This window comes from Cyprinodon tularosa, unplaced genomic scaffold (genome assembly GCF_016077235.1).
Source record: "Cyprinodon tularosa strain WSP-4 unplaced genomic scaffold, ASM1607723v1 ctg30, whole genome shotgun sequence".
Classification (NCBI taxonomy): Eukaryota; Metazoa; Chordata; class Actinopteri; order Cyprinodontiformes; family Cyprinodontidae; genus Cyprinodon; species Cyprinodon tularosa.
Window position 1 is genome coordinate 7,355,759 of NW_024039008.1, and position 24,685 is coordinate 7,380,443.

At 39.6% G+C, this 24,685-nt stretch overlaps 1 protein-coding gene across 1 annotated transcript in view; it reads right to left on the minus strand.

Annotated features, from left to right (window-relative positions):
- The window catches only part of LOC119787635 (F-box-like/WD repeat-containing protein TBL1XR1), a 62,779-nt gene extending 39,084 nt beyond the window's left edge, over positions 1–23,695 (minus strand). Inside the window, exon 1 of the mRNA XM_038291607.1 lies at positions 23,409–23,695. The gene's annotated coding sequence lies outside the window, so the exon portion shown is untranslated. The remainder of the gene's footprint in view (positions 1–23,408) is intronic.
- Positions 23,696–24,685: the final 990 nt, after the last annotated feature.

Below are 24,685 nucleotides of genomic sequence, written 5' to 3' on the forward strand. Positions count from 1 at the left end.
CTGCAGAGTGCAAAAGTATAGCTTATTCCCCTTCACAGGTTGATGATTTTGTTGATGGGGTTGCTAGTTCTCTGCGTACTGCCTTAGACAACGCAGCTCCTTTGAAAATGAAAACCGTTAAAAATAGAAAGCTTGCTCCTTGGTTTAATGCAGAGCTGCGTACTTTGAAGCAAAATGCTAGGAAACTGGAGAGAAAATATCGCTCCACAGGCCTGCAGGAGTCCTTCCTAGTCTGGAAAAATGGTTTACTGCTGTATAAGAGGACCCTTTGTAAAGCAAGAGCAGCATACTTCTCCTCATTAATAGAGGAGAATAAGAATAATCCTAGATTTCTTTTTAATACAGTTGCCAAACTCACCCAGAGCCATAGCTCTGTTGAACCGTCCATTCCACCTGCTCTTAACAGCAATGATTTTATGGGATTCTTTATAAATAAGATTGATCTTATTAAAAATAAGATCATAAGCACTCCTCTATCCGCGATTGTACCTGAGGTAGTCATGGAATCTGAACCGGGTTTAGACTGCTTTGATCCAGTTGAACTTTCTGAATTAGCAAAATTATTGTCTTCATCTAGGCCTTCAACTTGTATGTTAGATCCAGTTCCAACCAGGTTATTTAAGGAGGTATTCCCTTTGATCTCCTCCTCCATTTTAGATGTGATTAATCTATCTCTGTTACAGGGATATGTACCTAAAGCTTTTAAGGTTGCTGTAATTAAACCTCTGCTTAAGAAACCGTCTCTTGACCCAGATGACTTGGTTAATTATAGACCTATATCCAATCTTCCTTTCTTATCCAAAATTCTTGAGAAAGTAGTTGCCAAACAAGTTTGCGACCACTTACACCATAATGAACTTTTTGAAGAGTTTCAGTCTGGCTTTAGAGCTCATCATAGCACTGAAACAGCTCTGGTGAAAGTCACTAATGATATTCTCATGGCCTCAGATAATGGACTTGTATCTGTGCTCGTCCTGTTGGATCTTAGTGCTGCATTTGATACAGTTGACCATAATATTCTTTTAGAAAGACTTGAATATTTTGTTGGAATTAAAGGAACAGCACTAGACTGGTTTAAATCCTATCTATCTGATCGAATTCAGTTTGTTTATGTTAATGATAGATCTTCAACACACTCAAAGGTTACCTGTGGAGTACCACAGGGATCAGTGCTAGGACCAATTCTCTTTACTTTATACATGCTCCCAATTGGTAGAGTTATTAGACAGCATGGGCTTCATTTCCACTGTTATGCTGATGATACCCAGCTATATCTTTCTATAAATCCAGATGAAGCTAACCCATTACATAGATTACAAGCATGTCTTGAAGACATAAAAACCTGGATGACTCTTAACTTTCTGCTTCTGAATGCAGACAAAACAGAAGTTATAGTCTTTGGACCAGAGTCTCTGAAAAAGAAGCTGATTAGCCAGTCACTTCATTTGGATGGGATTAAACGGATTTCAGATAATAAAGTAAAAAATCTTGGTGTTATTTTTGATCAGGACCTGTCATTTAAATCCCAGATCAAAGAGGTTTCTAGAATTTCCTTCTTTCATCTGAGGAACATTGCAAAAATTAGAAATCTCCTGTCCAGGGGTGATGCTGAGAAACTAGTCCATGCATTTGTTACTTCAAGGCTGGACTATTGTAATTCTTTACTATCAGGAAGTCCACAAACTGTAGTTAAAAGCCTTCAGCTGATCCAAAATGCTGCAGCCAGAGTTCTGATGAAAATTAAAAAGAGAGATCATATCTCTCCTATCCTGGCTTCTCTTCATTGGCTTCCTGTTAAATCAAGAATAGAATTTAAAATCCTCCTTCTCATATATAAAGCCTTAAATGGCCAAGCTCCATCTTATATCAGAGATCTGATTGTTCCTTATGTTCCTAACAGAGCACTTCGCTCTCAATCTGCAGGTTTACTAGTGGTTCTTAGAATTTCTAAAAGTAGAATGGGAGGCAGATCTTTTAGTTATCAGGCTCCTCTCCTGTGGAACCAACTACCAATTTTAGTCCGTGAGGCAGACACTCTGTCTACTTTTAAGACTAGGCTTAAAACTTTCCTTTTTGATAAAGCTTATAGTTAGGGTGGCTCAGGTTATCCTGAGCTCTCTCTCTATATTTATGCTGCTATAGGCTTAGACTTTTGGAGGACATAGGGACCCCCATTTCATCATTCTGCTTCATCCTCTCTCTGTTCTCCTATTCTGCAGAATCTGTTTGTTCAATCTCTAACCTTCTGCTCTCTCTGCTTTTCCTCAGAGTAGCTTTGCCTCGTCTGTTCCTGTTTGGCTGTGACGTCATCCAGGAAAGAAACATCAGCTGTGCTGCTTCCATCAACACCCTTGTTTGTAGATGTTGGAGATCGGCCTGTCTTCAGGTGTGGTCCTGTTTCTCTGGCCGTGGCTGGGTGGATGTGCTCTCTTCATCCTCTGGCATGGGAGCTGCCTTGGAGCTCGTCTGCCTGGCTGTGTGTTTCCTGGACGGGGCCGCCTTTTACAGCTGCTTGCATCTCTGCTTCTGTCTCCTTGAACCCCAGTCGGCCTTGGCAGATGGCCGCTCACACTGAGCCTGGTTCTGCTGGAGGTTTCTTCCTGTTAAAAGGGAGTTTTTCCTCTCCACTGTCGCTACAAGCATGCTTAGTGTGAGGGATTGTATTTGAGTCAATGAGTCAATGCAATCAACTGGTTTTCCTTAGATAGAAAACTTTGTATAAATTTGACTGTATGATCTGGTTGAACTGTAAAGTGCCTTGAGATGACATGTGTTGTGAATTTGGCGCTATATAAATAAACTGAATTGAATTGAATTGAATATTTTCCTTAGTATCGGTATCGAGTTGAAAAGTTTAGTATCGTGACAACCCTACTTTAGACACAGCAGGCAAACCTGTGGCAAGCCGGGCGATGGGAAAGAAGGAGAAGATGATGAGAAAAAGAGAGCAGAGAAAGTGTGGACTGCTGGTGTGTTTGGCTCAACCTGCTGCTGTGAAACAGGATTCTCCAACATGAACAGAATCAAAAATAAACATCAAGCCAATCTCAAAATAGGCACCTTGATATGTGCTTGAGAATGGCTTTGTCTCCATTCGAACCGAGGTTTAAAGCCCTGCAGGGCAGCATGAAGCCCACTGCCAACATTAAGACAGAAAAAAGAAAAAAAAGAAAAAACGGTCAGTTCAGGTGTTTTATAAAACATCTGAATCAGGAAATTGTCTATATACAAAACTAGACAATTGCTATTCTCTACTTCAAAAAATATTTTCATTTTTTTATTAAAAAAATTCAATGTATAATATGGATGCATAAAAACCTAATTTTATTTCACTGTGAAATTATGTTTAAAGTAACAGATTATAATTAAAAACGTCTCCGGACCTTTAATGGTTGCTGATTTTCTTTATTTGGACCCAGATGATTTTTAATTGGTTACCCCTGATCTAAGGTCTACACAGGGGCCAGAACTAGGGATGCACGATATAATCGGCCCCCTATCGGTATTGGCCTGTATCAGCCTTAAAACTGAATATCGGACATCGGCCACCCCACCGATATTTGATCAGCTTCTGAGTTTCTAAAGTCTAAAAAAAATAAATAAACAAAAAGTACTACTTCTTCTTCTTCCTCAAAAACGTCTTTTTTACAGACTTAAAAACTTCTAAAGACGAGGGAAAAAATATTGATACGTTAAAATATCACGATATCTTCATATGCTGATATATTGCCATTTAAAAACACCATATCAATCTCTTTTACTAATGAAATATTGCTATATGTCATCGTTATGCTACGAAATCCCCCGAAAATTCACGAAATCTTGCCATATTTTTATATGCTGATATATTGACGCGGTATCGATCTATTTTACTAACAAAAATCTCACAAGAATTTACTAAATACCACGAGAGTTTGTAACAGAACGATGAAATTTCACAAGATTTTAAAAGTAAAATAGATCGATACCGCGTTTTTAAAAATCAATTTGATATCAGCATATGAAAATATATTTGAGTATATTATTTTTCAAAGTGCCAGAAATGGATAACAAAACTGCTATTTTCAATGACTACTTATTTTTGTCCAGCTTTAACATCGGTATCGATATCGGTTATCGGCTACATGAGTTTTAAAATATCGGCATATCGGATATCGGCCAAAATTCCAATATCGTGCATTCCTAGCCAGAACTGTGCTTAGTAGCCAAGCAGTAAAGGTATGTCTACACACAAGGATTATATTGTTCTGACAGGATCGCATCACACAGAGCATCTACTAATAAGACAGGATCCAGATGCTGGTTGGAAAGAACCGAGAAAAAGGAGCTGTGAAGACGTTTCAGAGGTGATTTTTAGAGGCAGCGGATGTACTAACCGAAATAAAATCTATATTTACTCAGATGTTTTCTATAGTGTAGTATGTAGCGTAACATTAGCATGGCTATCTAGGACCGACTGGAAGACATTGACTAAGTTAGCCATTGACACTGTGTGTAAAGTTAGTAAATATAGTAAATAGAAAGTAATTCATAGTGAAATGTCATTGGATAAGTTTTTATTAAACTGATGAATCTGTCTTTTTTTAAGTGTTTGGTATATTTCTCATTTGAAATATTTTTAAAGTTGTATTGATGAAAAAAGATCTATGTGTATATTTGAATATAAATTCCCACTACATGTGTAACTTATATTATTAAATGTATTCAAACACTGGACAGTGTATGTGTCCATGTGTGCATAAAGGCATGTATGTATATTATATGCAAATTATCTGATTCTTGTAACTATGAGCAAAAAGCAAAATATGAATTTCATGTTGCCTGTTTTTTTGCCAATTTATGTGATTTTGCTAATGTAGAACCTGAAGCTCTGTGGAGTTATTAAATTTGTTCTTTAATTAATTTGTTCTTTAAAGGCTAAAGCTCAGACAGCATAAAAGTAAAGGCACCATGTATGCACAATTCGAAAATAGGAAAAAAAAACTATAGCATTAACATTTACTTGTAATTCACTCTTGTAAAATCTTATTTTATGTAATATTTGATTACCATAACAATGTAATAAATACATTTACTTCATAAATTATTATTACTTTTGGCATATCTGTATTATTGTGCTCCATTGACATTAATTTTGTTGTGATGGATTTGTATAACATGTTATATTACATGATTTCTAGACTTCATTGACTTCATAATGACTATGCAATGTGATATGACTATTTGATATTATAAGTTAAAGTAATCTACTGATGCTATGAAACAGCAAGCATGTTTCAAATTGATGAATTTATCTTTATTTTAAAAGTAAAAAGAAAAAATCATCATTGTTCGATGCTGTAGTCCACATATCGTTTACATTGCGACTGGTCTAACTAGGGAATACCAATATGGCGGCTGGTGACTTCACTACACCCTGTACTACCAACAGGCTATCAGCAAACCAGTGTATAAAATAGAGATTAGTGACATAGATGCATCCCTGCTCCACCTGAAGGAAAAGGTTGCTTTTTTACCAGGCTTTAGCTAAACTCGATGGCCTTATTTACTTATTTAGATCAGCCACAGGGGAGGATCGGCCTTGGAGAACCCTGAACCAAACCAAGTAGACTGGGTTCTCGGCAAAGCACATGTATGAAATCCAATGAGAGGAAAGGCAGGACATTCACTCAAGGCTTCGTTGTTTTAGCCGTTAAAGACCAAAGACCAAAGGACAGTTATACATTTTAAATACTGTAAAACACCCTCTCCTATTTATAGGGTATCTGTTTAACAACTATCTGTAAAAAAAAAAAAAAACTCAATAACACAATGATGGCACTTATAATAGGTGGTCTTCATAATTACTGGCTGTTCGTCGATTGTGGCTAATCAAGTGAAACTCGTCCAATTGCCAAGCACTGCCAAATGACTCATACAAGTCTAACATTTAAAGTAGCAGGGAAATGCTGAATTAAAAAGGAACTGTTCTCCATTTCTTATATACACTGCACAAAAAAATAAGGGGGACACGTAAACAACAAAGTATAACTTGAATCAAATAAAACTTCTTTGAAAAAAAACTGTCCACTTAGGCAGTATCACTGATTGACTATTTCACATGCTCAGATGGAATAGACAACAGGGGGAAATGATTGTGAATTAGCAAGGCATACTCATGTGTCTGCACAGTAGTTAGAAAGCGACTCCATGAGGATGGTATGAGGGCCAGATTTCCACAGATGGGGGTCGTGCTCACAGCCGAACACCATGCAGGACGCTTGGCAGTTGTCAGAGAACATCAGGATTGTGCTCTTCTCTGATGGAAGAAGGTTCACACGGAGCATGTGACCGTGGGGAGCGATCTGCTGACTGCAACATCTTATGGTGTCGGGTTGCATTTCTTTGGAGGGCCCGCAAAGCCCTCAATGTGGTTCCCAGAGGTAGCATGACTGCCACTGGGTACTGACGTGAGATATCAGACCCCTTGTGAGACCATATAGTGGTGCAGTTAGCCCCAGGTTCCTCCCAATGCGTGTCAGCAGTAGTTGTAAGATGAAGGCTTCGGCGCTATGGACTGACCTGCCCGTTCCCCAGACCTAATTCCGATTGAGCACATCCGGGAAATCATGTCTCAATCCATCCACCAACACCATGTTGCACTAAAGACTGTCCAGGAATTTGAGATACTTCAGTCCAGGACTGGGAGGAGATCCCTCAGGAGACCATCCAGAGCCTCATCAGGAGGAAGCCCGTGTGTTTTAAGGAGGTTGTACAGGCACATGGAGGCCACACGCAATATTAAGCCGCATTTGGTTCATTTAGTATCTGTATCAGTGAGACGGTACGCAGTGCATCTCTAATTTTTATCATGTAGATGAAGGATGAAAGAATATATGCTCAAAGAATCAGCCCAAAAAAAGTAAAATAAATAGCACACATCAGGGATCTTTAAGACCATTTTAAACATAAAATCTGTGGACCGAACCATAAGACGTCAATATGTTGTTTATTAACAAACACATAGGTGATTTTGGAGTGAGTTGAGCTTTACTCCAACAAATTATTCCAATTTATCTCTTATCATTTACAAAAGATAAACACATCAAACCATCTCTCAAATTTTTATTGTAATCTACTTTCTGTTTCTCTTGACTGATGGGAGAAAAAAACCCTGCAGAATTTCTTTGACATTTGAAGAGTTTCCTGGATATTTAAGCATACTGATGACATGATGTGTAAAAGGCTGCAGTGCTCCTGCTTAACATAGCAGTCACTTTTGTTTCACCTAAACCAATCAAACACAGACATTTAGTGATGAAAGCACAGCCCACATATTTGTTATTATTATAGTTATTATAAGTCTTAAAACTTCTCCAGTCTCTCAGTTTTGATTGTTATAGTTTTAGCTTGCTTGGTTCCTGTTGTTCTGGATACAATTATGTACACATTTGTTTGAAATAAAGCAAAAATATTTAGCCCTTATGAAAAATCCAATCTGTTAAAAGAAAAAAAAAAATACAACTGTCCACATCTATAACTCTAATCAAGATACAAATCAAGACTCCACATCACATTTGTAAACATCAAATTTGCACTACATGGCGAATTTTCAAATCCTTTCAAATAGAACTCAACTATAATGTTTCTACTGCATTTTGCACTGTATTTTTCTGATCACGTCTCCACTTTATGAACAGTAATGTTCATTTCACTGTTGTAAGCTGCTCATTCACTGTTAAAAAGCTGCATGAATCGAAATTTCGTTTTGAACAAACTCATTTCATGCAGAATGACAAAGTCTTTAAATAAAACAAAGTCTAAAAAAAGTTACCTAAAACTGCTAGTTGTATAAAACACCTCACCTCAGGAAACGTGGCTGTGCTCTCAGGAAGGTCTTAGGAAGCATTGTTGGCTCTACCTTCCTTATACCGCATCCAAAATGGGATGTGGTATGAGGAAGCCAAGCTATTTTCTATATTCATGCTGCTATAGGTTATGGCTGCTGGAGGACACAGATACCACTTTACATCACTCTTCATTCATCATTGTGGCTTCAGCTGGTCTGGTTCTTTTTGGCTGCGATACCATCATGGAATGAAATACAGCAGGGATGCTGCCATCAACACTTTTGTTTAAACAGGTTAGAGTTGGGCCTGTTTTCAGTGAGTGGGCCTGTTTCTCTCATGATGTACAGTAGCTATAGGCTCAGTTTTTACTGTTAACTAACTGCTCTCTTTTATTCTTTTGACATGAAAACTGGCTCAGAGCTCCTCTCCCTTACTGGATGCCGTCACCTGTGGAGATAGTTAATATATACCTTTTGCATCTCTGCTTCTTTTTGTGTGTTTATCTGCTTCTGTCTCCTTGAAGCTCAGTCGGCTTCAGCACATGGCCCCCTCACACTGAGCCTGTTGCCGTAAGCTCATCCAAGAAGAGCATGTCTTGCGACTTAATGACCGGATACAATCAACTTTTAAACCAACCAGACTGTCTTGTCTCTCCGAAGGGCTTTGAAATGACCTGTTGTGAATCGCTGCTATATGAATAAACTGAACTGAGTTGAATTTAGTGTTGGACAATATCTGACCTGAGCCCACTGCCCTCTACAGCCAAATTACTGATAATCACAACAGATTTGTACAGCGGCATCTTTCTCATCGAGGACAAATGTAAACAGGATGTATTATTTCCTGCAGAGGCTGAGGATAGCTAACAAATATCTGCAGAGATTGACCTGGTGTGTCATCCTGGTAGTGCTGGTAAAATCTATACCTTGATCAAATCAATAAAAAGTATACATTATTCAAAGATAAGCATTTTCATCAAAATTGATACAAACAGACCCATTAACATCTGCTCTAACAGTAAACCGCTTAGTCTAAACACAAACATAAAAGCCTTGTTCAAAGGATCTTTCTCTGAAGAAGATAGATGATAAAAAAAACAAATGCTGAGAAAATATAAACCTTTTAAACTATAAAAGTTAATGCCCACTGTTATTAGCCTGACAGACACATGCTAGCTGTTATTAGCCTGACAGACACAGGGTTCTCTCACAGACCAAACCAAAGGAAACAGATGCATGTCAGTCAGGTACTGATCAATCTGAACTCCCAGGTTTCTGACAGAATTAGAATCACTGCTCTGAAACACTAAGGTCAGCCATACTGGAACCCTTTAGTGAGGACGAAAGTTGCCAAGCTTCCTGCACAAGCATCCCTCCTTAGCTGTGAATATTTCTTTATTTACGCCATCATACCTGGAATTTCTAAAGCTTCTTTGTCCATGTAGTGATTTATATAAAGTTACAATAAATCCTCAGTATGAACGATGCCTCTGATCGACGAAGATCTTCTATCATGATAATAATAACTGAACCTTATTGACCTCACATTGGAGAAATTTAGCCATTGCATACCATTGCGTGGTACCGAAAGTGATAATAAAAACATTCTTAATGCTACGATCACACCTCAAGCAGCAGAAGCTGCAAAAACCTGCACAGCTAGTTCATGATTGTCCCTCTTGTGTTGTGGCGTAGAATAACATACATCAAAAATGTCTGCATCATACCTGCGACAAGCTCACTGCGACACACTGTTGCGCGAGTATAACTAGCCCTTAAGTCTTTCTGAGGTAACTGCATGGCTGTTAATGCATCACACAGAAATCAGAAATATCAATACAAATTTAAAATAGGCTTCCCATAGCAACCTCATTTAACTGAATGGCCTATTTGGAAAATAAAAGGAAAAAGAAGAAAAATATTAACAATTGAAATTCAGTCAATCTTTGTTTTTAAATCATAATTTTAATTGATCATTTAGACGATAAATCAAAGTTCTTTACAAGACTGGAAATGCATCAAAATAGGGCTGGGCGATATAGAAAAAAAGCTTATCGATAAAAAAAAATGCATATTGATCGATATCGATAATTATTGAAAAGATTTGAAACCATATTTTATGTGCAGCTCTGCCTGGACTTTTTATAAAATTGCTAAATGATTTAATTTTAATAAAAAACACAAACACAGACTTCGAATTAAATCTTTATTTAACCAACTTTTTTAACCATAACAGAATTTTTTTAAAGAAAAATAACTTAAGAGACCTGAGTTATGTTATTAAATACTGACAAAGAATAAACTAAAGTGACCAAAATAAATATAACAAATAAATAAATGCCCCGCCGCCGCCGCCGCCCCCGTTTCCTGCTTTAACCTGAGTTATTACTTTGAAGTTTCTGCCCCCTCGGCATTTTTATCTCAATTGTTAGAACTACGTGGGAAACTGCCCAGAACTGAAAATATATATATATTTTCCGAAGATTCCTCGGAGGAGAGCCGCACCGCGGCCTACACAGCTCGTACTCCTGCGGCTGTGAGCGGCTGAGATGATAAAAAAAAGTTGGTTTCGTTATCAGACTTGGTTTTCACTGGTTCCCGACACATTTTCCAGATGACTGTGGTTTGTTTTTGGTCCGACTTGCCATGACCGAAATACTGCCAGACTGCCGAACTACAAAAACCTTTCTTTGTAACAATTTCCTCCGCCTCTCCTTGCTGCATCTTCATGTGCTCTGTGTTGTGGTTTGAGAGGGCGGCGCTTGGTGACGGCATGCCTGGGTCAGCAATTGTGATTGGTTGGGAGGAAGCAGTGGCTAGCATAAACCTACATGCTAGGCTACAATGAGAAGGAAGGAAAACTGCTTTTCTTTTTTATCGAACTTTTATCGACCCTCTTTTTTTCTATTGCGCCACACGTCTATCGATCGATATATATCGTTATTGAATTATCGCCCAGCCCTACATCAAAATGACAATAAATGCTGCAAAATTATATAATAATATAATGTAATCATAATACCATGAAACTGTGATATTTTTCATACCAGCCCATATACCTGCAGGAAATAATATTCTTTTGTTTTGTTTCTCTAAACCAAAATTAACTTTCTTTGGAAGAAAAAAATGGTTTTGAAAATAGCATCCATGTTTATAAATGATAATACAGGCAATAACCCTTATTTATACATTAAGAAAAGTTTATTTTACATTTCAACAGAAACTCCATCAGGTCAGATGCAGTGTGCTCAATAATTTCCGCCTGCAGCAGTGCTTTCAGGGTGCCATACGTTCTACAGCTTTAATGAGCAGCTCTGTGTCTAACAAACAGTTAGATGAAAGATCTCATTATACGCTGCTTTCACCTTTTCCTCCTGCTGATAAATACAATGTTAAATGAAGCGCAGGTACTGCTTTGTTGCTTTCAGTGGGTGATATTCCTGTTGCAGCTCAGACCCTCGTTACTGCAGACAGAACTTCAACCTCACCATCAGCGTTCAGGGATCGCATGCAGCAGCCTGACACCCTTTCTCCTGAGACGCAGCTTTAACATTTGCTTGGCTGTTGAGCAATGACGGGGAGAGAAACCCAGCTGTGTGATCACACGTCTCTGGCATGGTCAATGCACAGCAGCTTTGACCCCTGCTGACCGATAATGTGGCTTTAAAGGAACAAAACAGAGACGGAAAATCAGAACTCAAAAGGGAGGTTTTCCACTGCAAGAACCGGGAACCAAATCTGACCTGAATCGGCCTCTCTGTCCCTCTGCTGCTGTTCCTCACATGCCTATAGAGAGATGTGCGTACAGAGAGCACACCCCCATCACCCCGTCATTTAACAACAACTCCACCGCTAGGCAAACTGTAGGGGTGTATAGTTGGAGCGACCAAACCCATTAAAAGAAAACATGCTGAAGAGGAGAAGGCTGAGGTGCGAGGATCTACAGCCCCCAAGGCGAAAAAGTTTACTAAAAAAAGCAGTTTTTGGGAAGACTGCGCTTCACAAGAAACTTGTTTATTTATGATAATGTTATGCTAAATTCACACCTAAAGCAGCAGAAGCAGCTAGTTTACATGCAGTGGATGGTTGACGCGCATCACGGTGAAGCAAAAGGTCCTGCAGCGCATTTTGAGCAGTGCATCTTGACGCATCTGAGAAACTGAAGCAGCGACTCATGAGCTTTCGGAGCATCTGACGCAAAAGCAGCAGCTGCTGGAGTTTGAAATATCGAACTTTTGCTCCTGAACGCGCCACATCAACCAATAAGAGAAGCTAATCTGGGAGCTGGCAGGGAGACAGACACTGCGCTGCTGATTCAGATCACTATGATCAGTCCTCTGAAACAGTTGTGAAATATGTTATGTTTATGTTTATTATCCTGGTGCATGCAGTTTGAATTAATACGTCTTTATCCTGTTAACTGGCTGCAACTCAAAATTTTTCTGAAATACATGAAAAAGCAGAAAAGTAATCAGCGGCTGTTCTTTACCTTTGGGAGGATCTAACTGGTCATATAAAACTGCTGTACTGGTTTATGCTCAGAAATCAGGTCGTCTGCGTGTGTCGCAGTGAACGCAAATATGCCTCCACCCCTTCACACTCTGGTGCACCTCTACCGAATTGTAGGTGACCGCAGACAAGAGGCCTCCGATTGGTCAATTCTACATCCAATCTACACTATGGGTATTTCCTGTTTTGTACCTTACTGGCTTGTTTTGTTTGTCTGACCGCCATTGTGGAAAATGACTGGTGAAGTTGGACCAGCTAGAAGCGCGAGAATGCTAGCACCCTTTTTCCACCTGGATCCCCGCTCTTTTTCGCCCTCATGCCCCCCCGATGTCCGACAAACTTTCCTCCACTTCCTTACCGTCTCGGCCGTATCTAGACCCACAGCTAGATCGTGATTGTCCCGCTTTCGTTGTGGAGTGGAATAACATAGCAGAGACCAAGCTTCAATGTTGAGCATAAATCTAAAATATCTGCGACAAGCTCACTGCGACAAACTGCTGCAGGAGGATAACCCACCCTTTACTGTGGCAGGGTGAGGCTGCATGTCTGGAGGCACCACATAAGTCCCACAGACCAGACGGGACAGTTAAGGGGTTAAATAAACCTGATCTAAGCTTTGGTTTGGTTCTGTTCTGCTTCCAAAGATTGGAGCTGTTGATTTTGAACAAACTAACAGATTTCCGCACGTCAGCTTTGAAACCACAACCACTGCTATACTACCTAAGATCAGAACTGCTTTGGCTGTTGAATCCCGCAATAATCAGGTCGTCCTGCTCCCTGTTTTTAAACACAGTTAGTTGCTGATAAGCACATGCATGTGTGAGATCCCCGACTGTTTGTGAACCTCTGTTTAGAGATATATATGTTGCTCATCGTATTTATTCATTAAAGTTATTATCCTCTCAAAGGAAATCTAAAACTTCACTAACTCACCAGAAAAAACCCCCCACAAAAAACCCAAAACACGGATTAATTTATAACCCTTTCACAATGGCCAACAAAACCCATTTAAACCCGGGAATGATCGGCTTTTAGTTGCAGTGGGAACAGCTCGCTGACGCGTGTTTACCGGGATCAAACAACTCGGCAAGCGACCTGCGTTGAAATCACTCTGACCGGAATACGGTGGGAAATTACGTGACACCGTTGAGCAAAACTTACGGACATGAACACATCGTGCCAGTCACTTCTGGTCGAACAAGCCGAAACAGCTCTGTTTAAATTCAATAAACATGGCGCAGCTCTGATGGGAGGGATTCGGAGGAACAAAAGAGCTAAACATTAAAGCACACCGACTATGCCCTGGCTTCCTTACATGTTTCTCTCCATTGTTTATTTTCTTGATTTCTATCGCACTGGTGACATCATCAACGCTAATCCAGCATGATGATGTCACCAGACACAGCTGAATGTAACTCTCTCTACAACTTCGAATTCACACTTACGATGCACAAATAGGGCTGGGTAAAAAGAATCGATTCAATCGATTCCTTTAGATTTTTGCAAAAACGATGTCTAGGGAATGAGATCGATTAGTTTTATAGTGACACGCCTGACGTTCACATTCAACTGAACAGGAAAGATGCATTCTAAGCCAGACAGCTGTAAATATAGCCAATAGGTTGACTGAAGACATTAACAAATGGTGGCTGACCAGCAAACACCCTGTAGTTGTTACAGACAACGTTGCAAATATGGTGCAGTGGAGATAATGCAGCTCACGCATGTCTGCTGTGTCACGTCTGCTGGCTGGAGTGAGGCTTCACTTTTTCACAAACAAGTTTGCACTTTTGAGACAGTTTTGTTCACATCTCAAAGTTTAAACTGTCTGTATTTTGAAATACAGTTGAACCACTTTCATTATTGTAAAAAAAAAAAATCAAAATTAATTTATTTAGAACTGTATTAATCAAAATCAAATCGATTCGGGACTTTGGCGAAAATACCCAGCCCTATGCACAAATATTTTTGAAAGAAAATAACCTTCATAGTTTCATAGCAGATGTGTGTCCAAACATCATAGGAATGTGTCCAACCAGAATAGATGTAAATCAACATGCTGATCCAGACTACTTTAGTGGATGCAGAGGTAAGAAAATAATCCAAGAAAGGACGGGATTTTTATCCATTAAAGCAGACGTCTCTATCTGTCCATTTCATTAGTGGCAAGAAGTTCTTTCAGATTCCAGTCATTCCAAACCTTTAACATATTTCTGCTTCTTAAACTTTTAATCAGATAATAATATACAAGGGATTATTTATTATGAATACTAAAACTCTTTCCACAAAGGTTAATCCTGTTTTCTAATGTAAACACTGGAAGATGTGACATCCATCACAAGTGGCTCGGTTTAAATATATTGTTTAGCTGCCAAAAAATCATGAAAATGAACGACTTCAGCTTAATAATCCATGATTAATGAAGTATAAATATAGTCAATATTACTCCACTGAAGAAACTGTTAGCATTGGCTACTGCTTCCCTCCAGGGTCGTGGTAGATGTTGTTTACAGGCACTAATTTTCACCATCAATTAGATTGTGATTTATTCAGAATAAAAAAAAAAAAGAATGAAAATAATCTGGTTACATTGTTATAGATGCAAGTAATGAAAATAAAACGGGGGATGGGACCAGAAATGGGTGATGTAAATATTGCCACTAAAGGGGAAATGCGTCACGCTGACATGAGGCTCTCAGGCACTCAGCTCCATCCTGACAGATGTTTATACATCTGCAGAGCCAATCAGAATATTCTGACCGACACATAATCCGTCTGGATGTGGGTTGGGTCCATGTCCATTATTCTGACATCAATCTAACCTGGGGGTCGGCTACCTGCTGCTCCCTGGAGCTTTTAAAAAAATGTGTTGTTTCAATATGGTGTGCAGAAGGGTCAAAGAAAATTTATTATGTTCTCCAATGCTGTACACATTTGTATAATAAATAAATTTAAACAATAATTTGCATCATAGCCATAGAGGTCAGCGGTCATAACTTGCAGCCAGCGTGGCGTGGTGCCAGGCAAACAAAGCTTCAGGTGTGTCTCAGACCGTGGATCCCAAAGGGGAAAAAAGGAAGATAGCTGATGAGAAAAGAGGTTTCAAATAATGGACGAATCATTTGCTTTCATTATCAATGAGGAAGAATTGCCTGCATTTTTGCTTTGTAATGAGAGGTTGTCAAGAAATAAAAAGAAAAATTTGAAAAGGCATTTCCAGGGAAGGATAAATATGCAGTCGACCACCAATTTAGGAGTGAGAGAAAAATTGCGGTTGCAGAACTTCTGGATAAATCAGAGGAGAGCAAAGATAGATTTAAGAAATGGATTGCATCTCCAAACTCCACTAGTGCTGCTAGTTTGGTTGCAAGGATGGAGAACCGTCCACAGATCAAACAGGTAGCGCTCTGATGCAGGGATGGGAACTTTCTTCCATTTTTCACCCAAATCCTAAAAATACAAATAACACCAAGGAAAGCTGGTAATGGAGGATGTGGGATTTCAGGGTTAGAGATGCTCTGCTCTGATGGATGTCAGTTCCTGCTCGGTTCCTTATGACTCAATCAACTCCTCCCAATAGAAACTCATCCACCATAGAAAGATTCCTTTTTCAAGTTTTTTATAATTTCCTCAATGCAACAAAACTTAAACCGTGCGGTGAAGCGGTATGTGGTGAGAGCGTACACTGCTCCTCCCTCACCTCATGCTGCTCCAGGATAAACATTTAATCATGGATGCTTATTATATATTTATATTTAGAGCCTATGTTGCCATATATAAGACTCTTACATTTTTGCGGCTCCGGGCAGATTTATTTTTTTGTTTTTTTCTGGTCCAATATGGCTCTTTGAGCAGTTTGGGTTGCCGACCCCTGGACTGACTGATCCCTGAAATTTTTGGTTGATTCTTTGAGACTATGTGGCTTTTTCTTCCTCCATTTAAATGATAAATGACACAATCGTAACGAATGTTACATAAATATCAATCTAAACAAAACATTTATTCCCAAATCAGGGGAAATATTGATACTGGATAGTAAAGAGAGCGGCGATGCTTGCACCTTTCGTGATCTCAAGGCACGGCTGTGGATCGCACGAATGAACCTGTGAAGATATGGAAGTATACAAAAACAAAAACTCTGGTCTAAAATATCAGCTGAATGATTTTACAAAACTCAAAGTTGTGTTTTGTAACGATATAATTTTGATCTTCCTCTGCACCTCCCAGAAGCATGTAGACGTTTCAGTTTTCATAAACATAAAGGGCAGCGTGTCACCAGACTTTACCGTTACCCCTGGGTGGAAAAGTGCCACCCATACTCCCCTGCATGGATCTGCGTGTTACGGCCCTGTCACACCTTGCAAACTTAGACAGCGTATGCCCAACATCCCAGAATCTCCCAAAATACTGGCATACGCTGAACCAGGGGTCACCAACTTTTTTAAGGCTGAGGGCTACTTTATGGGTACTGATTCACAGGACGGGCTACCAATACTGACCTATGAACTAGAGGAGTCGGCTTTCACCTGAACTTCATAGATAATAAACATATTTCTATTGTTTCTTTTCATTTTTAATTTGCTTTTGGATATTCTCATTATGAAATCCATATAAATCCTCAAATGTTCTAATTTATTGATATGATAAAACGCTTCATAAATGCTTCAAAATAAGAGCTTCAGTAAAAAAATAACATTTCAGATTTAGTCCACTGGTGAATTGTTCTGTTTTCAAAAGATGCTGAGCGCACCCCATGTTGTCCTTGAGGGTCCCTTGGTGCCCACGGGCACCACGTTGGTGACCCCTGCGCTAAATTTTCTAAGTATTTTTTCGATTTTGGCCGTATATATAGTGTATTCATAATGAGTCCAGAACTTATGTCAAACAACAGCCTAACTTATACATAACACACGGCAGCATAGTGCCCATGAGATGATGCTTGTGCATCATTTCATGGTTGTTACGGGTATTACGAAGCATCAGTTAAAGCTGCTGCCCTCAGGCGCATCGCTGCTCCTGGGCGGAGCAGCAGAGCAGCGATGTGCCCGGTCAGCATCATGTTGCGAACACTGAAGGACCTAAGCTTCCTTAGGAAGTACAATCTGCTGTCCCTTCTTGTAGACAGCTTTACCGTTGTGTACCCAGTCTAGATTGTCGTCAAAGTGAACATCAAGGTATTTCTACTCCTCAACCACCTCCACTTCTTATTTCATGAGGTTAACACGATTCAACTTGTTCCCGTTTCTTCAGAAATCTACAATCATCTCCTTGTTTTGTTGACATTCAGGATCAGATGATTGTTTCCACGCCACAAAACGGTTCACCATCTCCCTTTACTCCGATGCAACCATGACAGCAGTCATCCCGGTATTTCTACAGAGGACAGGACTCTGATAGCAACTTTAACTCCAAGGCGTTCATTGGAAAATTTTAAAAAAGGGTTTTAAGAATAATTTTGCTGTCTGTTCAGGTTTTACTTTTTTTTTTCTTTTTATATTTACAGCTTTAAACTTTTTTTTTTTCACAGTTTATATAACTTTCTGTTTCCGATTGACATTTATGGCGCAACATTACTGGAAACACAATCTGGCGAGTACGATTCATATGACTCAACCTGAAAATAGGAGTTTCCAGGTTATTGAAACAAAAAATAAAGGACTTGAAAAATAAAATCTGAAAAAATATGTAAAGAAATCCAAAATATTATTTTTTTTAAACAAAATTTGAGAAAAAACAGCACATTTACTTCTCATAACCTATTTTGATTAAGAGGTTTTTAAAAGTTTTTATTTTTCTGGATCACTATTTGTTTTTTCATTTCCATAACCTCAACATGTTCTTGCTGGAATCAATAATGGAGCAAAGTTCCCTCCATACAGAAGCTCCATTTACAAGACTAGCTGTGTTCAAGCCTTATTATGGACCTGTGCCCAGATTTAGCGACCAGATAGAGGTAGAACCTCTGAGGTTCTGCTGCATTAGAGATCTCTGACACAGAAATCTATGTAGTCTTATCTGGATTATTGTTTTCAAGACGAAGGGGAAAATAAACTCACTTCTACCCTCAAATCTCAACTGCATCAGTAGAAAAAAAAAAAAAACAAGAAAAACAAAACTTTAATGAAGCAGCAGACTTCAATGAAGATCCAGATCAAGGATGAATGTTTGTTCTATATTTATACATCTCCATTTCTTATCAAGACATTCCCTAATGAAGGCAGACATATTTTAACGCGCTGCACTTAAGCCCATTTTGTCTGTCCCTCCACTATTCACAACACGGCCAGGCGCTGGTTACATAACTGCACTACTCCAACACGCCTCCTGTGTGATTTATTAAGGCCAAGTAATCAGTGTGTCCTACATAGATAATGTGACTCAGCTCGCTGATCTGCAGCTCACCATACGCTCGTCTCCTCAGCGCCGTTATCGGCTACATCATCACAAACAAGCTCATGTTAGCAGTAAAAAGCATTCAGACAATTTCATTTTACATGACCAGCATAACGTTAGAGCTGGAACAGTTTCATAAACACACAGTGGCGATTAATATCACAGCTTCTATGTTCAGGAGCTTCATTTAAAACAAGAGAGGCTGAAAACAGCCGATTCTGATTATTACAGAGAATAAAGGAAGAAACAAGCAACAGAAGAAAAAGATTTAAAGCAAAATGTAGAAACCAATCCAATAACTCAACCTGCAGTTAGAAGAGCAGCAATTATTCTTGATTAAGCTAAAATAATACACATTCAAATAACAACATTGACTTGTTTAGAGACCGACTGATGTAAAACCATAAAACTAACTAGAAATCAACAGGTAACAGCCGATTGAGAGCTCTATCTATAGGTCCATTTCTATAACTAAAAAAACAACAATAACAATAATAGGCATGAAAACAACTGACCCTCTATTATTTACCCCATGGGTGACATCAACTTTAAAGGGGCCATTAAATTATTATAGAGGGTATTTGAACCTTAAGGTCTCTGAATAGGGTGTGTAACATTGGTTGGGCTAAAAAAGGCATATTTGCTGTTCAATGAGCCCTAATGCAAGCCTGGTTAAAAGCCCTAGAATGAAACGACAGGTTTTCTTCATTTTATGGTACGATCATGAATATTTAGATGAGCTGTGCTCTGATTGGTTGGTTTACAACGAGCAATGCTGCTGAGCAAAGACGCATCATAGCAACAAGCACTCACTCACTGAAACGTCAATTGTTTATATGGAAGGGTGATCAGACGTCCTGTTTTCATACCTAAAAAAATGGCCGGGCAAATTTCACAATTGTCCGGGATTTTGGTTGACTACAGTGCTGCACGTAGTCCAAACACACCGGGCAGTCGAACCGAGCCGTCAGCTCGGGGGCTGGTCCGGGTACCGGTGACGGTGGCCTGGACACATGCGGCCCTGTGCTTCCCCCCTCCTGCCTTGCAGGCCCACTCGCCTCATGGCTCTCTGCTGAGGTCCGGTCAAGTCGGTGGCGAGCTTACGTCAACTCGGCGCTTTGTGTGAATTCGCCCGACGTCATACACGCGACACTTTGTTTATATAAATATAATAATATAACCGCAGAAGTCTGGGGAACAGTGATTCGCCTACATGGTATAAATGCCGGCGCACCATAAATGATAAATTATGAACAGTTTAGTTTGTGCCTTCACGTCGTTTGCCCATAGGAAGATGTTACTTGGATATAACCTAACGGAATATCTTCAGAACAGCTAGAAATGACACAAAACTGGGTGAGTAGAAAATGATGTAATAACGTCCAAATGGGCCAAATGTAAAAAAAAAAAAACGGCGTTCCCCTTTAATGCTTTTTAATGCTCTTAAAAATAACTTTTTTGCCATCAACAAACACCCATGACTCTCATATATATATGTATATATAATGCAGTAAAATCCATTGTCATCTTAACTGTCAACAGGCTGCAGCCATGCCCTGAATTCCTCGTTTTCTTTCCGTCCATATATCGTGATATAATATATCCGAAGAAATTGTTTTTATAAACTTTTTTTTATTAAATACAGCATTTTAAATCCCATGATAAACACATTTAATGATTTTTAATGCCAATTAAGGCCTTGATTTAAAAAATAATAATTTAATGAATTTTAATGATTTTTATTGACCCGTGGAAACCCTGGTATGAGTAACTTATGTCATCCAATATGTTAACCAGAGCAAAGGCTCATTATTCACGCAAAGTGACACCAAAAACACAGGGAAAACACAGAAACTTCAAAATAAAAGCACCAGATTCAGTATACAGAAAGGTATACAGCGATGAAGGGATCACATGTTCTTATCTGGACCCACACCGGTCACTACAGGATGCCAAAAGAAAATAAAAATGTTATTTCTGTGTTACACAGACAAACTGATAATCTTGATCATCTAGTTCCTGTTTGACCCGTCGACCAATCTGCATGTTTTAGACGCCTCAAACCTCAAACAGACGATTCAAACCACTGCTTGACTTAAGCAGCCTGCTAATCGTTCATTCATGAAGGAAAAAAAAAACAACAACTCTCAAACATAAAAAGGCAGCGGGCCCAGAGGTCCAGGATCTCACCTGCCCCAAAAATGTGATGTTTTTCAGTAGTTTAGCAACAATCAAAGGTACAAAGCTGATGCCTTTTTAAGCAGTATAAACCCTCCGATGATTGGTCTAATGTGGCTCAACGGGAGGGGAGGAGAACTTCAGATTTCTGGACATTTTGCGCCTTTGCTTCATTACTAACTTTGCTAGCATCCAAATGATGACTTTCTTCATTATACAAGCATTTAATCCAGCATTAAGGGCAGATTAGAATTCAGCAACCGCACACATATATAACCCATTTACACTACCCTTGAAAAACCGGGACGAGACCGGTCCGAGCACAGTAACTGAGATAACTTATCGTGTGTAAATGGAAAGCAAACTGAACTGAACCGAGCTAGACACAACCGGACCGAGCTAACTGCAGACCAGTTCCAGAGGTGGGCTCGGCTCGGTTTTTCCCTGGCTCGGTTCTCTGATAACAAGAGCGCATGAGCAGAACGCGTCATCTCCGTCTGGCTGCACATCCCGATTCACACTCCATTCCAGTAGTTGGCGGTAATGCCCCTCCGGAAGTTGCTTGCCAACCAACACAAAACAGAAGAAGAACAACTATAAACAACAATCGAAATCTTCTCCACGCAACATTTTGATTTGCTTGATTCCCTCCTTCTTCATCTTCTTCTTGTGTTTTATGGCGGTTGGCAAATAAATTTTGGTGCATTACCGCCACCTTCTGCATCAATACTGGCAGTAATACCGCAGATCGTCACTAGGAGGCGAGGAGTCTAGGAACCGAGATAGCGTGTTGTGTAAACGGTCGTCAGAACCAAGCTCGGCCCTGTTAACTGATCCGAGCTCGGACCGGTCTCGGCATGTATTGGTTTTTCAAGGGTAGTGTAAATGGGGTATAAATGTTGCTTGGGTATGAAACAGTTCGGATGGTATGCTTCTGCACCGTCGGTCAGGAATTACTAGGGACAAAGAGCAGTTTTCCACAAAAGCACAAGGCGGAGCCTATTCCAGAACTCACGAGACTTTCAGTGGATAGTCACGAGAACTTCAACGACGCCGGCGGGAGTGTTTATCTTCCAAAACAACAATGGCGCGCCTGCAAGATATCACGGTCACAGAGATGTATCTAGAGTCGCTAGACATCGAAGAAGAACAGGTTCTATTAAGGGAGTTGGCAAAAAGACAAAGGAGGACACGTAGGTTGTCCATCGTAGTTGTTCCTCGGTTTTTAAAAATGGCGCGCCCCAGCACCGAATCAAGAAGGACGACCACAGGGACAGCCGAAAAGGCATACCAAGGACCAATCACAGCTGCTTTTTGTCTGCGCGGGTCCGAGGCGTAGTCAGGAATTTTTTTGAGGCGGTGCGTGGTCGTTCACAGAGACTGGAGCGGCTATGCGTCAGAAGCATAAATTGGCCTTAAATCACATGATGTGTCATCAGTCTGAATTTTACCAAAGAAATACATCAAATTATTAATTAGTATAACTATTTACATCTTGTGTCATATTATAGAAGCTTGTATTAAAATGTAGTGTTGGTTTGGTCTGAATTGGACTGAAATGTTCCTTATTGTTCCTTTAAGGTTTCAATTGTGGATTTTATTTATTGCAAATTAAATCACATGTACTTTTTAACAACTATGAAAAAAAAAGTTATAGAAACCTTAATCCAAGCAGGCGGTTTAAAAACACCTTGTAACAGAAGGCTAATCTGGGACAAGTACATTATGTCAGAGTTGAGATTCCCAAGGTTTGCATTGGTCACCTCAGCTGTGCAGGAGTTAGTGTGTGTCTGCCCCTCCCCCACCTCATGCTTTTAGAGCAATCAGCAGCTCCGCACTCTAGTAAACTTTCAATCAACCTAGAGGGAAGCTAATTAAGACTTTGGTGAAACTTTTTAGGCCAAAGTGCAGCTTTAGTTTGAACTTAAGCTCAGATTAGGAGGTTGTGTATACAACCATGTGCTGCTGCACAAAACTACTTTACGTTGATACCTGTTAACCTAAACAAACAATTACATAACAAAAGGCTGAAATACCTAAGAAGAAAATAAAAACTAAGTCGTACAAATTCTTTAAAGTTAAAGTAAAAATAAAAAGTTGCCAAGTACATAGCCGTCCTGAACACAGGCGTTTAATCTCAGCAGTAAACTCCAACCATGTTGGAAACATTCTCTAAATGATTGAGGTTAAAAATGACTACAGAGCCTTTCATTTACAGCTAACAGGAAGGAAGCGCGCGCTGACAAACACAAACCGCGCGCGCTGACAAACACAAACCACGCACGAAAACGGCTCAGTGAACACGTGCACAACACGCGCGCGCCTTACTCACGCGCTGGCGCTGCCCATCCCCCACTCTGAAACAAAAATGTCCAAATATACAGCAAAAAACGCGTTATAATCCGCCCAAAACCTGCGCTGGTTCCCCACACAGCCCCGCCACACGCACGGCTACCATTTATTACCGCGATAATAAAGCCGAAATATGAGAAACACTCACCTAAAGCTCCAGGAGGGGGGTGCCTTCTCCTCTGTGCTCCTAATATGGAATCTCCTCCACCAGCAGCGCTGTTTTCAAGCTCTAATTAAACCTCGAAAAGAGCGTTATAACAGCCCTCCGAACCGGCCGAGCGGTACCTGGAATCCCCACTGGGCGATGTGTGTTGAATATGCGGGCATGTGTGGCGATAAATCCCCTTAAAATGGAGCTGGTTGTACAGTTGGGGGTTCAGTGTACTGTTGCTCGCTAGTAGAGAAAAGAGCCAAACGGTTCCGTAGCAGCAGCTTCAGACACAGAGCGGCTGACCCGCCAGGCGAAAATGAGCCGGGCCCGAGCTGCTCTCTGCAGGAAGCTCACTCCAGGCACACAAACATCAAAATGGGTGTCGCAGTATGAGAAAGGCTGCGGGTTACTCTTAGCTGCTTAATAATCATTCAGAAATATTGGAGTAAATTACTCACTAAGTAGCCAAAAATTAGCTTTTTGTAGTTTTTATCTTCCTCTCAATTTATATTAGAGCAATATTTCCCTTAAAATGTTCATTATTAACCCTTTATAGGGCACTCAGGGAAAATCTAAATTTCCTTATTATCTTTGAAACATAAAAAAAATATATGGATATTTATATATATATATATATATATATATACACAGAGATGGGACAGTACAAATACTTCATTACTGTACTCAAGTAGATTTTTCTGATATTTTTACTTTACTTTACTACTTATTTTTATGGCGACTTTTTACTTCTACTCCTTATATTTTTACACAAATATCTGTACTTTCTACTCCTTACATTTTAAAAAATTGGCTCGTTAGTTTAGTTTTGAATCATTTCAATGGAGTTACCGTTATTATTTTTCACGTCATCAATACCAAATTCAATCTAATTGGATGGGAATCTACGTTGCATTTGACGCACCACTACAAGATGAATCGACAGATTCGGCGGTATTCATTCGCGGCAAATCATTGCAGCTTGGTGGCGGTGGCGTTAGCATAGTAGCATGGACGACGAGATGATTGAAAATGAACAGAATGGAGATCTAGTCCTATTGGCAGACATCCATTTAAAATGTAGGCAACGGCATGAAAAAAGTGGTTTCTACTTTTACTTTTATACTTAAGGTAAATTTACAAGCCTGTACTTTGTTACTTTTACTTGAGTAAAGAAGTTTAATCAGTACTTCCAATTTTACCAGAGTATTTTTTAACACAAGTATCTGTACTTTTACTCAAGTACGGAAAGTGAGTACTTTTTGCCATCTCTGTAT